Source organism: Curcuma longa, chromosome 2 (assembly GCF_044706935.1).
Source record: "Curcuma longa cultivar G26 ecotype Majalengka, Jawa Barat chromosome 2, ITB_CL_G26_1.1, whole genome shotgun sequence".
NCBI lineage: Eukaryota > Viridiplantae > Streptophyta > Magnoliopsida > Zingiberales > Zingiberaceae > Curcuma > Curcuma longa.
In genome coordinates, this window is record NC_133862.1 from 4,005,137 (window position 1) to 4,027,102 (window position 21,966).

General features: G+C 36.6%; 1 long non-coding RNA gene across 2 annotated transcripts; it reads left to right on the forward strand.

The window, feature by feature from the left end:
- The first annotated feature begins 12,775 nt into the window (after positions 1-12,775).
- Positions 12,776-15,939, forward strand: LOC141822502 (uncharacterized). Of its 2 annotated transcripts, none has more exons than XR_012601267.1 (3): positions 12,776-12,929; positions 15,330-15,480; positions 15,647-15,939. It is a non-coding gene; the product is annotated as an uncharacterized LOC141822502 (long non-coding RNA). The 2 variants fall into 2 exon arrangements; XR_012601268.1 differs by having other exon boundaries at positions 15,338-15,480.
- Positions 15,940-21,966: the final 6,027 nt, after the last annotated feature.

Below are 21,966 nucleotides of genomic sequence, written 5' to 3' on the forward strand. Positions count from 1 at the left end.
ATTTAAGAGGTTTTCTAAGGTAATCGCCTTACGGTTATACTATTTAGTAGATAAATAGCAATTCACTATTTGAGTGCATATTTTTTATGTGTTTGATTGGATCTTAAACTCATTCACTGAATGCATGCAATACAATTCATAGCATGAGAAAATTTGTGATTGGATCACAACTAGTGAATATCTCTACATGTGCAATTATGAATATATTGAAATCATCCCTAGTTAAGGAATTGATGAGCACGAATGTCATCGATTCTATCGATACTAGCATATTTTGAACTCCTTGGTTAGCCAAGCAGCTGATTTCGCTAGCTAGAGACATTAGATGTTGAGAGTTAAACGTAGATGCTGATTAAAGATAACCAATTCATTGAAGTGACCTATCTTGAGATTTTATATGGTTCTATACATATGTCAATGAAAATCTTAGTGTAGCTTAAGTGCAAGTTCCCTTTGACTTGCGATATTCAAATCGTCTTGATCATGGAGGCTTATATTTTGATATCTTAAGCAAACATCTCCGAGGAGGGGTGAACACAGGATGATTGGGTATAAGTCGAAGTGCCCAAAGGTGTTTGAATAACCCTTAGAAGATTCACCGCTCCTTGAAAAAGGAGACGTATACCCTGCGACCGCTTGTTAGGATTATTACTAAAAAGTCTTTGGTCAAAACATTACATCTCAAGAGTATGACATTCTTGGACACATGTACGAGTAACAAGAATCCACAGGATAAGAAAGCTAGCTTGGGCTAGGTATGACATAGTCAACCTAATGGAGACTGACACACATAAACCATGTCTTGAACTAAGCGGGTATAAAACGGTGAAAGGAACGAGACACATTTCATTGGAGCTACTGAAGGATTTAGAAAAGTACTTAAATTAATCATTGATTTTCTAGTTAATTGGAGATCATGATATACTACTAGGTGTCAATCATGATTGTTTCGTAATTAATGGTTAATTACGGACAACCAACATAACCAGGAATTTATTGGTCACACGCATTACAAGTTCTTCGAAGGACTTAAAACAAGTTTGAGAATTGGATTCTCAGAATGAGAGAAATAAAGTCTGGTTAGAGCAGACAAAGGATAAAATGATGGAATTTATCTTATGAAGATGAAATGAATGAAACTGATTTCATTTAAATCGAAGGTTGTTTGATTATTGAACCAAACAATTCGATTTTGAACCAAATTAAACCAACTTGATTTGGTTCATTATGGAAGATGTTTTGGCAAAATCGAAGAGATGAGGAGCTTCATCTTGTGAAGATGAAATGAACAAAACTGATTTGGATCAAATAAGAGTTCGTTTGGTTAGTGAACCAAGCGATTTAGTTTTGAACCCAGTTTGCTACAGTAAATCCAAAATGAACCTGGTTTGATTCGATTTGCTATAGTAGTTGAACCCGTTTTAGGGTTTCTTAGGTTTTTTTTCTAATTTTTTGCTTCTCCAGTCGATGTCGCACTGTAGCTTCTTATATAGCTTCAAATCGTGATTTTACCATGCACAGTCTAGTGAATACCGCTCGCCAAAGGCAGGTTGAAAACCCTAGCAAGCCATCGACTTCAACTGATCGACGTGGAGCGGCCGAAGAACCCTAACCGAGCCACCAAATTTAGCTGATCGACGTGGGAAGAGGAGAGCTGAGCGTGGTCCGTCGAAGGAAACAGAGGATCATGTTCCTCTGGTCTTCTTCTTCCCGAGCATCGACTGCCGATTCCAATCGGCCCTTTCTCCCTCGCCTACTTTCTCTCGCGTGGCATCTTCCCTTCATCGATTTTCTCTCGAGCAGAGGCGACGGATTTCTCCTAATCGGTAGGACCCAAGAGCCCTATTTTCAACTGAGCACCGCCAACTTTTCTCTATCGCCATCGCACGTCGAAATCCTAGCTGCTGCCGTTGGGTGCAGTCCTCGGATTGCCCTGCCCTGTCTTCTGGCCATGTGGGAGAAGAGGGAGCGGTTGCCGAAGTGCTTGAGTGTTTATGTTGCTAGTGCCACTGTTGGAGAGGAGATGCTGCCGGACCCGCTGCCGGAGCCGTTGTCAGAGAGGAGTCTTTTGAGGCTATTATCGGAACATCCTTGATGGTCGAAAATCATTTCCGACCACTACAAGTCGCTGCCAGAAGCTGGGGTTGTGTCGTCGTCTTGTTACCAAGATTTGTTATCATTGAAAGCTTGCGAAGCTTTTGGATAACGTTCCATCATCATTGGAATGGTTTTGACCAATTTGTCCTAAATGATCAGTAGTTAAAGGTTGACTACTGAAACTACACCGAGAATACGATTTTCAGTGATAGTCAAAAATCCTTAGAAATCGATTGCAACAAACGTTGTTGCATGTTTTCGAAAAAAGGTATTTCTCTCGAATCGATCATTATTGATTATCGACTAGTATCGAAGATGATAACGCGACTCATAGTTTCAGAAGCCATCCGGACAAGAGCTTAGCGTGGATCACCAATAGAGGCGGGACTTCGACAAAGACCGCTCGATTGATGCCAACTTCGCTCAACGTTATCAATAAGGTACACATAGAATATTTACTATTTTGTAAAGTTTTAATTTTTAATCATGCCTTATACACTGTTATTTCCTGTCTATGCATGCGCGTGTTGTGATAATTTTTTATTAATTATTTTTTTATTTCCGCTGTGCACGTTTACAAAATATGTAAACACGTACATTGCATCGGGACGATCCCAACAGGTCGTCACTACCATTGCCTCCCTACCGCGCAGCGCTCCACTCAGTGCAAAGGCTGTCGAGGAAGGTGCCGCACAAGAAGCCCAACTAGTTGCCGACGCCAAAGGTGTACCAGGTGGATCCCAGGGGATTTTCGGAACTTGTCCAACAGCTGACGGGAGCTACTCGCCCGATGGCCCCACCGCCACGCCACATGCCGCTGAGGGACACTACTTCGCTTCCACCTCCACTCAATTTGGCAGCTCCGGTGATGCCAGGTGGCGCCGATGAGTCTCCCACAGTACGTTTTCTTTGAAAAAAAGATTTTTCCCAGTAGATTTGTTTTTAGTTTCAGTCGGTCATCTGATCAATCCCATTACTAACTTCAACAAAGACCAATCAATTTGTGTTCATGTTACGAAATAATAAAAGCACATATCTTTTAATTAGAAATAATAAAAGAACATATCTTTTAATTAGAAAGAAAAAAAATCAATCATTTCTTACCCGTGTGATAAAACTTCTTGTTGTTTTATAACATGAGAGGGATAAAACTTCTTGTTGTTTTCACTCAAAAATGCAATGCAGTTCAAAAATCCCTTTGTTCGTGATGTTTGAAGATTTCGAGATTTTCTGTCATCAGTGGAGACGGAAATGGACGATCCAGTAAAAGGATAAGTACTCCTACAATACTGCTCAATTTTCAACTTTACCTGAGATCAAAAGAAGATCCCTAGAGGAATCTAATTAACAAATGCAACTATATATATATAAACTGTGAAGCACTAAACAATATATACACCTTGAGGCATAAAAAGCAGCTCCCTATTATAGGAATCAACCTTTTGCTATTTATTTATTTTTATAGTTTCAGCTTCTTCAAATCAGTGTATTATTGATCGATTGAAGAAGGTGGGGCTTTGAATTATGATCATGGGCGCCATTCTTTTTGAGCAATCAATCTTTTCTAAATCCAAAAAAGTACTCCTCTTGCAGCCTGCCCATCCACCCCATGAGAGACCAAGCGATGCCGTTTGCATGTTGCGGGAAAGAAAGAAAGAAAGAAAGAAGGAGAAAGAAAGAGCGTACTAGGGAGATCTGCCAGTCTGCTGCTGCTTTTGGGATGAGCCAAATCTTCGCTGAGCACAAGGTCGGGATTCTCTCAGTATCTTTTGTCTTCTTCCCTGGCCCTCTTTGTCTTCATCCTTTTCTGCAATCGCATTGATAAATCCCTCAGCCTACCTACTTCCCTCGATTGCATCATGAATCACGGTGCGTGACGCACTCGGGGCACTTTCTTGAGCTGGAACGATGGAATGGACTCCAGCAAAGGAGCAGCAAACTGGACCACCCTTGGCCCTCCTCATACTACGAACCTCACGTCTCGCTCCAAAACCCTCTCTTTGATTTCCATGGTTCCCTGTCTTACTCTGTTGCTTTCCTTCTTCGCGAGGTCCTCCTTTCTCCCCGTCTTCTGTCGCTAAATGGAAAGAATGATGGCCGCTTAGTGCGCTGCTTCAACACAAGAGCTGCCTTTCTCGTCAGGTGATTTTCTCTCTCTCTCTCTCTCTCTCTCTCTCTCTCTCTCGGTCTTCAGCCAATGGCTCGGAGGATGGCGGTGGCGTGGTGGGCGGGACCGACGAAGAAGAGGCGGGGCGAGCTGCGGATGAAGCAAGATGGTTGGGACTCTTGCCGGGGGAGTTAGTGCCCCTTCGATTCCTTTGGCATTTCCTCCGGAGCAATTTCTCTTCCTCCATCGCTTTGTTTATCTTGAAGTTGCCATCTTGTGCCCTCTTCTAGTTCCGAATTAGGGTTTGGGTCGACACGCTGAGTTCGGCATTGCGAAGAACTATGCCTCTTCCGCTGAGAGAAGTTCTGAGGCGGTTCTGCGTTGACGTTGGGTTGTCGTACGCGGTTTTCTGGAGAGTTATCCTCAGCGGAAATCAGATGTAACCTCAAAACTCTTCCTTTTCTCTTTCTGCTCTTGAGTTTTGCTAGAAACGAGTAAGAGGAAGAAAACAAACATCATTTTTTTTTAAAAAAATAACTTTTGTTTCTGGATCGTTAGATCCTTGATAACCATTTGCTTTTTTGATTTAATTTCACTTTCTTATAGTCTTATGTCTTCTTATTCATCTGGTTCAGATGCTTGAATTGATTATGTTTGTAGAAGCTATCATTTGTCCTTAACTCTGGAAATATATGTGGCAAGGATCTTGCTTTACCCTCAAATATCTATATCTGAAAATTTCCCTTGATAAGGTTTAGGTTTTGAATTTCTAAGTCATTATAAGCTCTTGTGCTGTATTGGGATTTAGATGCTTTCCTAGTTCTGATTGTCTAGTTTGATATTTCCAGGCTGTTGAAATGGGGAGATGGGCACTGTGAGCGGATAGTTGAAGGCCCTGATATTTCTGGATACTGGAATCCTACTGAAGGAAATGTCGTAGAACATATTTGTGGCTCACAGGATAAACTTAGTACACTTGTTAACAGTGTACTGGTATACCAGGTCCATGTCATGGGAGCAGGGTGTGACTTTTCTTCTCTATACTTTAAGATTATGTGTTTGCATGTGCAAATGTGTGTATACAATCATGCAAAGTATGAAACATGAATGCCCTATTCTTGTTTGCACTATTCTGTTTGTTTGAGATAGAGTATTGTTTGCTATGTTTCAGGATTGTTGGAAAAGCTGCTATAACTGGCACTCATCAATGGATATTTCAATGCGACCTTAATGACTATTGTCTGGTTAGTATGGTAATATGTTGCTGTAGTTGTATATTTATGTATTCCTTGGATCATTTACAACAAGTTTTCTAACTGTGATTTTTTTTCGAGCTAATTGTACTTTGTTTGAGGATAAATTACTTTGGTTTCTTTGGAATTTTTGTCGTGGTTCAATTGAGATCCTTTGACAGTTATTTAATGGTTGCGTTCCTTAATTCCTGATAGGTATTGGCTGAGTTGAACAAGCAATTTTCTGCTGGTGTACAGGTTTGCTGTTCTTGAAATAGTTCCCCAATTTATTATAACAGTTAATACAGTGTATCATCATATCATAACCAATTTACTCTTTTTTTCTTTCTTTGATCTACAGACTTTAGCAATTATTCCTGTACTATCATACGGTGTTGACAACTCTAGAATTGCAATGTCACGAATAGGGTTGCAAATTGATTTTAAATATCGAAAACCCACGATAAACACAAGCAAGCAAGTATAGGGGCCTCGAGTCGTGTTTTTCCAAGGACTAGTAGAAAATCGTCTAATTTGAGCTTTCGATGTCGTATTTTTGGGGTTTTCTATGAAAATGGGGGTTTTGGTATTTTCGAATGAAATGCGAACGAAAAATGCAATAGAGTAATAAAATGCAATTGAAATCAATTTATCCCTAATCTAGAAATGCAATGCAAATTGAGTTAAGACAAAAAATTCAAAAACAGATCTAAACCTATCAAATGGCACCAAATAGTAATTCGAGTTAAAACAAACAACTCAGAAAGTTAATTGCTTAAATCCTAAACTTAAACCTAACTACCCTATTAATAGCAAGAAAATGGTAAAAATGGCACGGAACAGTGCTCGGCACTGCACAGTGAACTCAAAAACACACTATCTCTACCATTGAATGCTAGCAACAACTATAAATCAAAACTAATTCAAATCATCAAGTTTAGCTACCAATTCAATGATTCAAACAAACAATTCAAGTTCACAACCAAGTTCAAAATCAAATTTCAGAAATGAAATATGCAGAAAGTCAGAAATGAAGAACAAGAGCAGTAATGCATCCAGCCCTTTCTTCTTCCTTCGATTCTCCTCAGCTGGGTGTCAAACCAACTTCATTGATCCACTTGGAGTCTTCCCGTGGTCTACTGAGTGTTTACGCACTGCCCAAACCTAGAAAGGCGCCGGAAAAACCCTCTCCGGCCTCGACAGAGTTGTGCAGCGGCTGGTCAGATGGCAAAAGACTGGATTCCGTGTCTCTTCTAGCTCCGATTGACTTGATGATGATTTCGGAGTGTTCGCCGAACCTCATAGGACCCCTCCAAAGATCCCGGCGCCGGATTGTGTTGTGGTTGGCCGGAACGAGCTGAAACAGGGAATTGGCCGTCGGAAGAACCCCCGCCGTCAAGCCAAATCCAGCTGCCGGAATATACCCATTCGGCCGGCGTTCGACTCCTCACGGAACAAGGATTGCAATGGAAGAAGATTGGGTGGACGGGGCTGGCCTGGTTGGTACGTCGGTGAGCAGGGGAATCGACGTCAGGCGCGGGTTTGGGATGAAGGTGAACAGTGCGCAGCCATTGTTCACCCGATTAAAGCTTCGTTTATATACCGCCGATTAATTGATCAATCTGAGCCCTTCATTTTTGAATCCAACGACCAACACTTGATCTAGGCTCTAGGGCAGCTTAGGGTTTGTGAAAAATTCAGGGATTTTGATCGGGCTCGATCTAAGTCATGTCCTCCATGTTGGCTATCAATTTGACAAATTTGACTCGATTTGACCGCGGTTGAGCTCGAGTTGGGTCCGATTTGAGCCATAAAATCAATTAAAATCAAATTAATGCAAAAATTGTCATTAAATCATGAAAATTATAATCAAGCCTCAATTTATGTAATATAGCACAAACATGATCAAATCGATTCAATAAATAATTATTTTCATGCACAAACCCAAAAATTGAATCAATTAAAAATGCATTAACCCTAGCTTATCAAATTCCCCCACACTTAACCTTGAGCGTCCCGCTCAAGTCAACAAAACCAAACTAAGATTGTACCCCCACTAGATCATTCTCAATCATGATTAGAAACAATTAAAAGAAAATTACCTAAGCTTGTAAAGTCTCAAAAGCTTAAGCCATGGACTAACTCTTGTATTTGGTTAACCGCATAGTAAATTTCACCCTTCATGACTAATTGAGAAAAATGCATCACACTAAATCTCATGAGGTTGTTTTCAATAGATAAATCAGTGGCTCTCATCCTAAATTCTAATTCATGATCAAAAGGAAATGGAGCTCACTCAAGCAACTTAAGTTTCATGCATTACCATAGGCTTGCTTGTTTTCTACTCTCCACTACCATTCTTGATTTGGAATCCACATATACTAGGCTTATTCAAAATGTAAGGAATCATGAACTGAAATAAATGAAATAGGAAATTTAGAAGTGAAATTTCAAGAAGAAAAGAAATTTCAAGAAAATAGAATAAAGGAAGTAAGAAACATGGGTGTAGTCAAATGTAAATCAACGAGCCCTTGCCTTCCTTCCTAAAGCTTTCTCTTGTATTCCATTTGTTTCAGTGTGTTTTTCGAATCCATGAAGCAATTTTGGTCTAAACTCATGAGGTTCCATTCCTTGATACAAAGTCTTCAATTCTTCTTCTTCTTTTCCTTATTTCTTTAACACCTCTCCAAATGTGCCATTTTTGCATTTTCCTTTGAATTTCAAGTTCAATCCTTTCACATTTAGATTTCACAAGAGATAAGCAATAGCATCCAATCATCATAAACCAAAATTCACCTCACACGAACTCGCAATTTCAATGTATCATTGGCACGTTCTATTCCAAAAATAATTCAAAATCAAAATGAAACTTTCCTTTTTCTCTTTATTTTCTCACTATTTTGCCTCCATTCTTTTTGCATCATGAAGCTTGATTGATAATGCTAATGACCTTGCAAAGTTCTGTGCAATTCAAATTCGGATCAGTAGCAGAAAAATTATGGAACATGGCTGGAAAATAAAGCTGAAAAACTGGTTTTTCTGAAAATTTTTTTCTGATTTTTCTCTGATTTCCTTTCTTGCTGCCATCAACACTTAGGATCACTTGATATCTGAATTTGTTGTTTAGAGAGTGACTAAAATGAAGTAGGTTTTTCTTGGATTCATCAGATGATCAGATTCTTGATACACTCTACTTAAGAAGCTTGATACAAACTCTTTTTTTTTCTGATTTTTTTTCATTCTGTTTTCTCTGATTTGTTTCTGTTTTTTTTTCTTCTGATGTAATGCTTTTCGAATCTGATTTATGCCCATGATTCTCACATCTTAATCCTACTTCTTTGATTGAGTTCAAATGATTGATTGCAAACAAGCTGATCAGAAATAATGCTCCCCTTTGATAAAATTCTGTTTTTCTTTCTTTTTTTTTTCTGTTTTTCTTCTTCTTTTTTTTTCTGCTGCATTTGGAATCTGAGATTGTACCCCTGATTATCACACATCGATCCCACTTCTTCAAATGAATCACAATTGATTTCCTGAAGACAAACTGATCATCTTCATCTCAGCAGCCACACCATTGTAGCGGGGGTTTGACTCCTTCTCTTCATGGTTCAAGTGAGAGATTCAGATTAAGAGCTAAGGAAGCGACTACGAGGAGCGATAGCGACCGTAAGGTCGAGAGAGAGGGAGAGGAAGAGTGAGAGTGAATGGAAACATGAACGACTCTTGCTCCGAGTGATAACGGCAGATCTTTCGTAGTTTTTCATATGAACGACTGGGGCAACAAGAGCTGCTTCGCAACCGAAAACTACAACCGGAATTCCTTAACTATTGAAGACCTGATAGACTGAAGACCTGATAGACTGAACACCTACCCCAAAAATATAGTAAGTTGAGGGCGAGGGCTTCTTGCAACCGGATAAGAGATACGTTCTTGGTTCGATCCTTCACAACCCATTAAAAATTCTGCATTTCATTTTTTTTAGCATGAGTTTCAGCCCCTGATTCCTCTCAATTACACCCAAATAACATTTCTTTCAACACTTAACAGATTTGTATCGAGTTGGCTTCATTAACTTGGCATCATAACATTTCCACAAGGCTTTTAAAAATTCAGAATTTCCAAGAACAATTCAGTTTTTCACAGCTTCCTCTCAAATTTTCACCTCTCTGTTTTTCCCTTTTATTTCCGGCCATAGAACTTCTTTTAACTCAGCTTAGCTTCTGAATTCTGTAGCCTTCTAAACTCCACACATTCCCAGCAGTGTAGCTCAGTAAATTGCTATTGAAACAACCCCACAAAAATTCCAAAATTCAGAAATGGCACATTAGTGTCAAACTTGATTTTCCATTAGTTCCCAAGATCAATTCTTGCACTTTAGAATCCACCATTTTCACTATCATTCTGAACATTTGTGATTCCTTTTTGTGCCCAAATCCAGTCACTAAACCAAGTCATAACTGATTTACACCTTTGGTCTCTTTGGTCTCCTTGCTTTTCACAACTTGCTAACTTCCATTTTCTTGAAAATTTTCAAAGCATCTAATCTCCTCAGAAAAAATATCGTAGCAACAAATAACAATGAAAATATGAATTTCTTCAAACAACATTTCCCTTGGCACCTTGCTACACCCCAAAAATGGCACAAGTAATCCAATTGGGCACACTTCTCATTCTTTCTCAAAATTTTTTTTTTTCAAAATTTCAAACCTCCTCCCCCACACTTAAATTTTTGACCGTCTCGGGCAAAGGAACATTAATAACAATAAAAAATACCCATGTCCAAGAGAGCATAAAAAAAAATGAACCGAAAATGGGGAAGAAAATTTTCAAAGAGAAATGGATAAGCAATGATAAAGCATGAAAGTGTGTTTTATGGGGGGGGGGGAATTTTTAAACCTAAATAAAAGTGGACCCATCATAGATATTGTAGCCTTGAAAGAAAACAAACAAGTTCTAGTGTGGCAATCACCTAAGTGCATCACACAAAATGGCTAACCTCACTAGGTATAAAAATCGCATTTTTCTCAAGTTCATCAATCTAGGTTCCACTACTAATGGTTATTTAAGCATTCAAAAGTGTTCATCCATGGACTTAAATCCTAGAATAATCAATCAAATTTAATTCTCCTTCAAAAGCTTCTAACATGATATAAAGAAGTCCTAGGGGGGTACACTTTCAAGGTTCTTATTCCCTACTCTAAACCATGCATGCAAAGGTATTCACAATGAGTTAACTAACCAAAAATGCTCATGAAAATGATTTTTATTACTGATTTAAACTAAAAATGCAAAATAAAAACTACATATGGTATTAACAATGAAAAAGAGGTGAAAAGTTGGAACAAACTCCCCTTCAAGTAGGGTAGATGGCATCTATAATGTTCACTCCATCCACATCGAGCTCTTTTAATTCTTCAAAGTATATCTTGAGCCGGTGGCCATTCACTTTCCATGAGGTGCCTAGGGGTGTAATCGAACCGAGCCAAGCCGAACAGTAAGAGGCTCGAGCTCGAGCTCGGTTCGTTTTTCCGAAGCTCGAGTTCGGCTCGAGTTCGATTCGAGCTTTAATTCTTAAGCTCGAGTTCGGCTCGTAATGAAATTAAATAGTTCGCGAACGGCTCGAGCTCGGCTCGAAAAAGGCTCGTTTTAAAGTTAAACGAATTCAATTCGAGCTTGGTTCGAAAATAGCTCGTTTAAAAGTTAAACGAGCTTAGTTCGAGCTTGACTCGTTAATATATAATATTTATAATTCATATAATATATATATATATATTCGTGAATCTCTTAACAAACACGTTCGTGAGCTTTTAAACGAACATGTTCGCGAACACGTTCATGAGCCTTTAAACGAACATGTTCGCGAGCTCACGAACCAAATACTGTTAAGCTCGAGCTCGGCTCGATAATATTTTCGAGCTCGAAATCAGGCTCGAGCTCGGCTCGTTAACTTAATCGAACGAACTCAAACGAACTTTTTTCGAGCCAAGACTCGAATAGCTCGTGAGCAGCTTGGCTCGTTTACACCCCTAGAGGTGCCCGTGACTTCATCCCTAATCTCAATTGCATCATAGGGAAACACGCAGTAACAAAATATGGACCCTCCCATCTTGACCTCAACTTACCTTTGATGAGTTTAAGTCTTGATTTGTATAACTTAGGATTTTGATCACCCACTTGAAACTTTCTTTTCAAAATGTGCTTGTCATGACTATTACATAGCTCTCTACGCCAATTTCAAAAACTTACGCTCTCTATTTAGGCTATGACATACATCTATAAGGGCATAATTAAACTTAGGATGATACAAGGAGTGCAATAGATTTAATTTGAAGTGTTTCTGAGGTGCCTAAAGTTATTAATAAGTTTTGGTTAAAATTCTTTAATGACTTTAGGAATCTTAGAATCATTCAAACCAACACCATTATATTATTGGGAGCCTTCTGAATGTAATCATGCTTTCAGACCTAGACTACAACCTACATTGAGAACTATAAAATTTTGAAATCTTAAAAACTTTGAGATCATTTTTCCATAAGGGATTTCCACTCGAGGAGAAGAGAAAGGGTTTCCTCTCTACTCAGGTACCATCACCAATCATTCTCCTTCAATATTTTTCCCTTCATACACTTCCACCGCCGATCTAAGCAACCACGCTTCACCACTAGGGCTACTTGGAGATTCCCTGCCTTGTTGAGATCTTAATTCCACCCTCTTCATCGCTCAAATCAACTCCATTCTCACTGGCAAGCGGATCAACACCATCAACCGAGCTTTTTCTTCCTCCTCATGCTAAATTGCATCTTAAACAAGTTAGGGGATGCCCTAGTGATGATCAATATTTTGTTACATTCTTTTGACTCATATAATTGTCATTTCTATCCCTCATATCATAGGTTAAATATTGATTTATATCGTGTTTTATAAGTTTGGATTCATTTCGAACCTTGATGAAATTCTTTCTATTTTTATGGTATTAATTTTCAAAATATATATGAACTTGATTTTGTAGGGTTCAAGAGGAGTCATGGACTCGATTGATTGAACCAAATATAGCCCAAGGAGTCATCAAGAAGAAGTTTGGTTCAATTTGGGGGCTTGATTCAATCCCATGTAGATGGGTTCAACTCAAAAAGTCCAATTGGATCAAGGAGAAAGAGCTTCAAGTCCATCCATGAAAAAGCCCAATTTTAACCCAATTTGAGTCCAAGCTTTCACTTCCTATTGGATCTAATCCGGATCCGATAAGACTATTTAAAACCTGGATCCGATCCATTAAGAAAGCTACAAGAAGGGCAAAGTGACGGCACGGTGTTTGCTCTTCTTCGCCTGTATCTCGCACCCTCTTCGTCTTCTCCACACCGCGTCTTCTCCACCGAAGACCGCCAACCACTGGACCACCGGAGGTCAAGGGGTTGCCCTTCCTCCGGCGATCCTTACGCGACTTCTTCCATCTTCATCCCGACGCCACCACATCTGACCATCACACACCGAGGTAGAGGTGTTCGATGGACTATTTCCTTAAGTAGTTCGACTTTAGTTTGGTAATTTCTTTAGTCGCTTGCATTGCTTTGTTAGTCTCGAATCTATTACGTTTGTGCCCTTCATTTGAATACAATTAGGTTAGATTAGTTTATGTTTCACTACATGCTCTAGGTTTCGTTTCATTAGATGTTACTTGATGTTTCTTTTAATTCTTGTGCAATTGTAGTTCAAGTCAGATTAGGTTTCATTATTTGCATTGTCTTTTAATTGTTAGCCAGAGAATTGAATCAAAATCCAACCCCCATGTCCAAATAAACTTATATTGAGATTTATCATACATCGACTACATTCTTTGTAAGAGATGACCCGGGCCATACCCTATATTGCATTAGTCTAAGTAGGGGGTTCGGTATTAATTTGAATTGAATTGTAATCGTATCATGACAATGCGATCTATCACCTAACTTGGTTTGTAAGCACAATTTTGATCTAGAGAATACTTCATTGTTGAGCTATAGTTTCATTTCTATTTGATCAAGTGTTGGAAGAATGCTAGGTTCCATTCCCTCATGTTTTAAAATTTGAGTCCAAATTGAGTCTTGTTTGTTGATTATCACCTTAGAGATTTTATTTCTGATGTCTATGTTTGATTCTTTATCACAGTACAATTGGTTGAATGAGATTGATTGTTTTCTAATTGCATGAATTGAGTTGCATTCATAACATAGTTTCTTGATCTTTCATTCAATGCATGATAATTGGCTTAGTGTTTCTTTGTTACTTTGATAATTGCATTGCAAAACCAACCCCTAAATCCAATAATAATTCGATCCTAAGATTTATTATATACCCGTTGCATTCCTTCTGAGAGACGATCTGAGTTACCCAATACTGCATTAGTCAGAGGATTCAGTATTAATTTGAATTGTAATTGTATTATGACAATGTGGTTTATCAATTTTAGCATCGTTGTCGGGGAGTGTTGTTAGTGTTTGATAATCTTAGGATTATTTTTCTATTTTTCTATATTTTTTTTTTATAAAATTATCAGGTGCTTTAATGCTCATGTATCAATGATGTAGGGATGACACATGAGGAGTCAAACTTCAACGGGCTATAACTTTTGACTTGGATATCAGAATGAGACATAGTTGGTTACTAATTCAAGTTCTTTCAGAGACCTTTATTCGATACAGGGCTTAATCAACCCGCTTTCGGACCCATTAGACATTGCTTATTACCTTTTCTAAGGCTCCAAATATATATTTTTTTACTATTTATAGTAATTTTTATTTTTACTATTTTAGAGTATTTTTGATTTTTTCAAGTTAGGATTTGGTTCATGGTCTATTTATATGCATTTAACTATTTTCGGCTAACTTTTGATTATTGAATAAAAATTTTCTTTTCAGTAAAAACCCTAGAGACAACGTCGTCATGACTTCTTTTCGTTTTTCCAACTTCTTGTATTTGTTTTCTTTACAATTCTCCTCTGATCTTCTGCTTCCAGAATAATTGCTATTTTATTTGGTATCAATCCATATGTTTTATCTTATATGTTTTCTGTGTCTTTTGATCTTGTTTGTTTTAGTGTAAGAATAAATTTTTTTGTGTTGAGCAATCATGGATTTATATTCTCAATGGTTTGGAGGTAGAACGGAGAGTTAGTACTACCAACCTAAACCTCAATGTTACCAACTTCAACCTCTGTATTAGCAACCTGAACCTCAGTATTATCAACCCATTGAACAACAGGATATGTATGATTCATTGTCGAATAGCTATAATTCTAGTTGGATAGATCATTTGGATTTTAGGTATAGGAATGCACAAAATCAGATTATTGAGAAATATCTAGCATATCAGAGTCCACATAGATTTCAGGATAATCCTATGCCTATTTAGCCATAGCTGTTCCAGCAGGTCGAGCCAACTCTTTGGGGGACATTCCAAGACTTCAATGAAGAAATTTTTTGTCCTAGTCAAATAGGAACTTCATTGCAGAACCTAAAAGAGTTTTTGCAACAAATGACTCTACAAACACAACAAATGACATTGCAAACGCAACAACAAGCAGCTTATATTCTTCTGCCCCAATAACAAGCTGATGCATCAAGTCAAAAATTGTAGATGCAATTAGATCAATTGACAACATCATTTGCCCAACTAAAAACACAAGACTCTAGTCAGTTTCACTCAAAGATCATTCTTGCTGATATTGACATGCTCAAGGAGATGGATCGTATAGTTTCTAATAGTTTTTTCTCTGATTCTACTATTTAAATTTTTTATGTTTTGATGATGTAGTTGTAGATAATTCTAATTCTGATGATATTGCTATTACCAATTCTGAATGCAAAATTTTGATTGACACTGTTGATGTTGGAGAAAATGAATTTGTTGATGATAGAAGTGTAGGGACTTATGCTATGGAGGTAATGCCCCAAGAATCACTTCCTTCGATTGAACGATCACCTAAACCAAAGCTAGAATCCTTACGTAACCAAGAGAAGGCCACATTTACTTTTCTAGAACCTCTAGGTACTTTTTAGTACTGCAAGGTTAGTATATTTTCTAATCTTTTAGAAAATTTCATAAAGGTATCTATAGTTGATTTTATTGGATGCGACTCATTTTTCGATACATGCTTTATAAGACTGATATTATTCCATCTTTTTTTTCTTATCTCGCATGTGTGAAGGAGGTATGTTCTTTCCCTTTTTATAGGCTTCCAGATTGGATACTTCTACTAAATCATCTCTAATCGCCCGAGAGAACTTTCAAAGAGATGATGATGGAGGGAGCGACATTTACTGATGTTGATCATAAGAAGAAAGCCCTTTCTTCCACTTGGATCATTTCACTTCCGACCTAGCTATTACTACTGAATCACCTTCAACTGTTAGGAATAAAGGAGAGTCCATTATTTTCCTTTCTTTTCTCTTATTTTCCTTTATCTTTATGCTTGTTTGTTACTTTGCTTTGATTGCTTTGCTTTGAATATTTTGCTTCTTGATTTATACTTTGTGTAGTTTGGTTTTGCAATTCCCTAAATGTTTCCTAGTAATACTCTAGGAATCATAAAAGTTTTTTAAATTTGATTGTCAAGTTTATAGGTCACTTGACATGCTTGGATACTCTACTTGCATACAATCGATTAGTGGGGTGAAGGATTCTATTTGGATTAATTGAGTTTGATTGTTAAATTACCTAGAGAGAACTACTTCAAGCATATACTTTATCCTCTTGTTGTGTGATATGCGCTCATGACAATTGTACTTTAGAACTTGCTTTGTTTCTTTTTGAAATTACGATATCATATGCATGCATGAATATGGTGAAAGATATTTCTTTGCCCATTTTTTTATTTCTTTTCTTTCCAAGTTTTAGTTGAGCAGCTCACTCAACTTTTTCCATTGAGAGTTTTGGTTGATTTCTTGATAAGTTAGATTGTTTGAGACGGACAAAATTCAAAGTTTGTGTGTGTGTGTGTGTGTGGTGGTGGTGGTGGTGGTGGTGGGGGGGGGGGGGGGGGGGGGGGGGGGGTTGCTAAGTCCATGTAGGGTTCTCATTTCAGTTTGATTGAAATTTCTCGAGTTTGAAATTTTTAAGTAGAATTTGAGCAATTGAAGAAGGAATTATTTCCAACTTGGTTGATTAGCTAAATGCTACATCAGTTTAGGCTTTCAATTTGAAATCATTGCCAAGTGTTGAGTTCTAAATCAGTTTTATGGAGGAGCAGAACTTATTTACAGCAGATCTGAGATTTATGCAAGAATTAACTGTGGGAAATTTCAGAAACTGAGGATGTGTAGTACTTATTGTGGAAGTGGGAGACTGCAATGTTGTTGGTGTTGCAATTCTCCATAAGGCTCACTTTTCCATTACTCAAAGTGCTGCAATTCTAAGAATCTGAATTTTGACCTTCCATAAAACTGTGCAATGCTATTAGTGTTTTAGAGATTCTGTGTTTGTTTTATGCCAGTGTAACATGAATGCTTCTTTCAAGTTGTTCAAGAAATGAGTGTTAGTCGAAAAAAAAGAGAAAATGAAAGAAAGAAGGAAAAAAAGAGAAGCTGGAAATTTCATAAAATGGATTTGTTGAGGAGTTGGTTGATGAGTAATAAATATATGTTGGGTTGCTTCAATGAGATTGTTTTAGCTATTGAGGAAGTTGCATATCCATGGAGTTTTCTCTGGGTTGTTTTTGGAAACCAGTGAAGGATGGAGTTAAAAAAAAAGGCAGAGTGCTGGTGTGGCTGCTAATTTTAGATGTTGCTACTGGAAATGTATTAAATTGAAACTGTTTTGTGCCAAGTTTCTATTGCAAGCTTCTAATCAGTAAAATTCCAAGTGGAGCATTTGACCTTCCATTGCCATTTGGTGTTCCAACCTCCTCTAGTGTCTCATGATTTAAATCATGCAACTACAATGGATGTGGTTTCTGAAATTGTCTAGTTTCACTGTAGTGCAAGAAATCAGTAAGTTGGCATGATTGTTGTTGCTGAGGAAGCCTTTTAAATGTTAGTTTGAGTTCCTAACATCTGTAATGAGATCAAACCTTTCTTCTAATGAAGTATACCAGATAAGCAAGGGAACTATCAGCTCTAGTTCTGGAATTGGAATGCAGAGAACTGAAAAAGAAAAAATTGAGAAAAAACTGTTGTGTCAAGTTTAATTGCAGGGAAGAGAAGTTCTTCCCCTCCTATTGTCAATTGGTGTTACATCCTCTCCAATCTTGTCAAGATTTCAATCTTGGAAACTTGGGAGCTAAGTGATGAAACTGATCTGACTGAACAAATTGTAAACCTGTTTGGTGCCAATTTAATGCTGTTTATGACCACTAACAACTTGAATTCCATCTCCTATTATTTCAGTGCCAAATGATACCTTCTTCCGAGCTAAATTCTTATTATTTAAGCTGAAGTTACAGATCCCAATTCAGAAACTAAAGTCTAAAGCTACAGATTTCAGAAACCAGCCTCAATTCTGAAAATCTGAAATTGGATTCTAAATTTATGAAATGCAGAAGTTCTTTGAGATTGAACCATAATCTGTTCCTTGAATCAATGAGAATTTCAAGTGAAGTCCTTGCTCTTCCATTGTCATTGGATGTTCTATCCTTTCCAACTTTTCATGATTTAAAACCAGTAGTTTCATTGTTTTCGAATTGTTGATATCAAGAATTTGGTACCAACCCACTAAGCAAATTGAAATACACATCAAGCCAAAGGAAACTTGGATGTGTAGATGCTAAGATTGAAGCTATTATGGAATTTGTAATTTCCAGAACTTGACAGGACCTTAAAGTTTCTGAAATGTTTGTCAAATAACTCAGTTGGTTTCTGAAATTCTAATACAAGAAGTGAAGTGAATTCTCTAATACTGAAATTAAAAGAAATAGCAAAGAGGGTAACTGGCAATGAATTCAGAATCCAGCCTATGAACATTGAATCTGATGGAGTCACGTCTGACGTGATAACCGCTTACGTCTAGACGTTGTGCAGACGTGGGGATTGTTTTTATTGCCTTTAAAAAGGCTGCATTTGATTCATTGCGTCCAAGGTAAAAGAGAAGGAATATAGAGCGTGACGAAATGTAGTAGAATTTTTTCAAAAGCTGTGTTTTTGCAAAAATTTATCCAGAGGAACATCCATAATCGAAAGGCATTTGGTTTGTGAGTAGCAAAGGGTTGTTTGATTCGTAATATCTTTCCAACGATAAGTACGAAGAACAAAATCGACAAAGAATCATTTGATTCATTGCGTCCAAGGTAAAAGAGAAGGAATATAGAGCATGATGAAATGCTGTAGAATTTTGTTGAAAGTTGTGTTTTTGCGAAAATTTCTCCGGAGGAGGAACGTCCATTATTGAAAGGGAGTTGGTTCGTGAGTAGTAAAGGATTGTTTGATCCATAACGTCCTTCCAATGATAAGTACTAAGAACAAAATTGATAAAGAATCATTGTAAGTGTTTGCAGTTTTAATTTTTTGTTTGATAATTTATGCATTCAAATCTACAATAATAACAGAGTAACAGATTTATCAGTATGTTTAAGATCAAGCAGATTTGATATACATATTCAATTATGCACACGACGTTGCATATAAATCAAATATATATATATATATACATATAGTATAGTACTGTTCATGCGGTTCATGGATAATATGAAAATATTATTTATCATTATACCAAAATTGTGATTCATGAACACTCAGGATATTGTTTGTGTGAGAAAACAAATGATGAACAGTAAATTTCACGTGAAAAAAAAATAAAAATCATGAATAGTACTGGTATTGTTGAAAAAAAAGAAAATTGAATTCATGTGGTATTATTGTTCATGTGTTTTTATTATCCATGCATTTTATTATTGTTCACGCGAATATTTTATTTACTGTTTCGTTGTTTATAAAAAAACAAAATGAACAGTAATATAATTTTTTTTTGAAATGCATGGGATGAAAGTAATTATTTTTTTAATGTACATGTTAAAAAAATGTTCCATTAAAAATTTGAAAAGTGTATGTGTTTTTCTATTTACTGTTTAAATTGGATTGAGACATATGTGATATTTTTTATTTATTGTTTCAATTGGATTAAAAAAAATCCATTGAGTTTAGTCAAAAGTCCAATTAGATTAGTTCTAATAAAAAGTCCAATTAGACTCGATTTGTCAAGTGGCGACGTTAGTCAAGTTGTTTGAGATGTACCTACTCGAATTCGACTACGACTTGAAGAGTTTGTTTTTGATGAGACTTGAGCAAACGAAGTGCAGTAGCGCTCGGGGTGCTTGAGAGGAGTTGATCACACTTAGACCGAATCTAGATTCAGTAGTTGATCGAATAGTGACTAGAGCTCCTAAAATCAAGAAAATTTATTTTTTTTGATTTTTTATGTGTGTTCTTGTGTGTTAGTTATATGCTTATTTTGAATTGAAATGAATCAATTTTATTACTGGTTGTCGGTTTTGTATTGATTATATTAATTTCAATTTCAGATGACATGAACAATATGTGTACTATGACTCGTTGTGATGTGTTGTGAAATAAACTGAGGGAGGTTATTGAGGAGATAGTATATGATTTTGTTTATTAGAGTCAGAGAATACATGGGAAGGCTTGATAAAGTATTCTGGAAACTCGAGCAACATAATTTTCCCATCTTGGATAATTATCGGATATGGGCTCTGGTTCAATCACTGCTGAAACATCTCAATGAAGTAGCACACCATATATGGGAGCGTTATGAAAGGCGCATCACATATGTGGAGATGAAAAAAGAGCTACTTCATCGTTACTCTATGTAGATAGTTATGGAATATCTCTATGAGAGAATCCTGAAGAAATTGAGGTGGATGTAGAACAGAATCCAAATATGGATTCAAAGAATCAAGAAATTGGTTTGCTTGAGAATGCCCTAGCTGAGTCAAGAAAAATAGAGATTATGTTGATTACTACGGTGTTAGTGTCTGTTCTAGTGGGAGCAGTAGTGACTTATCTAGTTTCTTAGAGTTGTTTATGTTATGAGTTAATAGAGTATATAATGTGTTAACAAAGTTTTAAAAAAAGTATTATGTGTTAATAATCTTAAATTTAATGATGAGTTCATTTAGTTCATTTAATGATGTGTTCATTTCATGATTAATTTATTTAATAATTAATTCATTTGATGAGATATATGTAATATAATTGATCAATGTTGATTCGATTGGACAATACGAATAATGAGTGGAAACATAGTTATCATTTGATTTTGTATACCAACTTAGTTTTGCATTAAGTCAAATAAAAAAATTACATACATATGATTTATACTGAATAACTAATAATGTGTTTATTTATGGTAGATCATGACTACTAAAAATATCATAGCTGAACTCAATAAAGAAGAAAAATTAAATATGGATAATTATAAGATATGACATCTCAAGATACAATATGTTCTTGAGGAACAAGAAGTTTTGGAAACTGTCAATCAGGTTATGGAAGAACCTGTTGATGGTCCAACAACACAACATAGACGTGATATTGATATCTATAAGACATGGAAGAAAAAAGACTCTACTGCTAAGAGTATATTGATAAGTTCAATGGTAGATGATTTGATTTTTGAGTATGAATCATTATCCTTTGCTCATGCTGTTTGAGTCATTGCCCTTTGTTCATGCTGTCTGGGTTGCCCTTAGAGAAAAATATAGTGGAGTAAGCCTTAGTAAGCTTCGGCAACAGATAATTAAATTTGACAGTTATAAAAAATACTCGAATATTTCCATGGCTCAACATCTAAGGGAAATGATCAATATGATTCGAGAGCTAAAGACTGCTGGTTATGAGTTGATTGATGAACAACAGATTCAAGCAGTAATTCATTCCCTTTCTGATTCTTGGAAGAAGATGAAACAGAATCTAGCACATAGTGAAAGTATCAAGACTTTTACTGATATCTCACGCTATGTTGAACTGGAGGCAGAGAGAATTGAATCCACAAGGATTTCTAGATAAACTTTTGTAGCTGAAGATTCTATTAGAATATCTGGATATAAGAATAAAAAAAATGGTCCACAAAGAAAAAGGGAAAAGAAGTTGGTGTTGCTGGGTTAAGCCCAAACAAGAAGTAATTCAAAGGAAATAAACATGTAAAGAAATCTAAAAATAAACTGACTTGCTTTAACTGTGCCAAGAAGGGTCACTTGGCTCGGGAATGTATTGAGCCGAAAAAGGTATATCCATGTTTATCTTCCATTCATGAGCATAATGTTGCTAGTACAGTATTATTACTGATTTTTATCCTTTATGGATTATTGATTCGGGAGCAATAAATCATATAGCACGTGAGCGAGCTATATTCATGGAGTACCATTGGATATCAACTGACAACAAATATATATATATATATATATATATATATATATATATATATATATATATATATATATATATATATATATATATATATATATATATATAGGAAACAATGCAAGGATTGAAGTCAAAAAAGTTGACACTTGCAAATTCAACCTACGTGGTGGACGCACCTTGCTT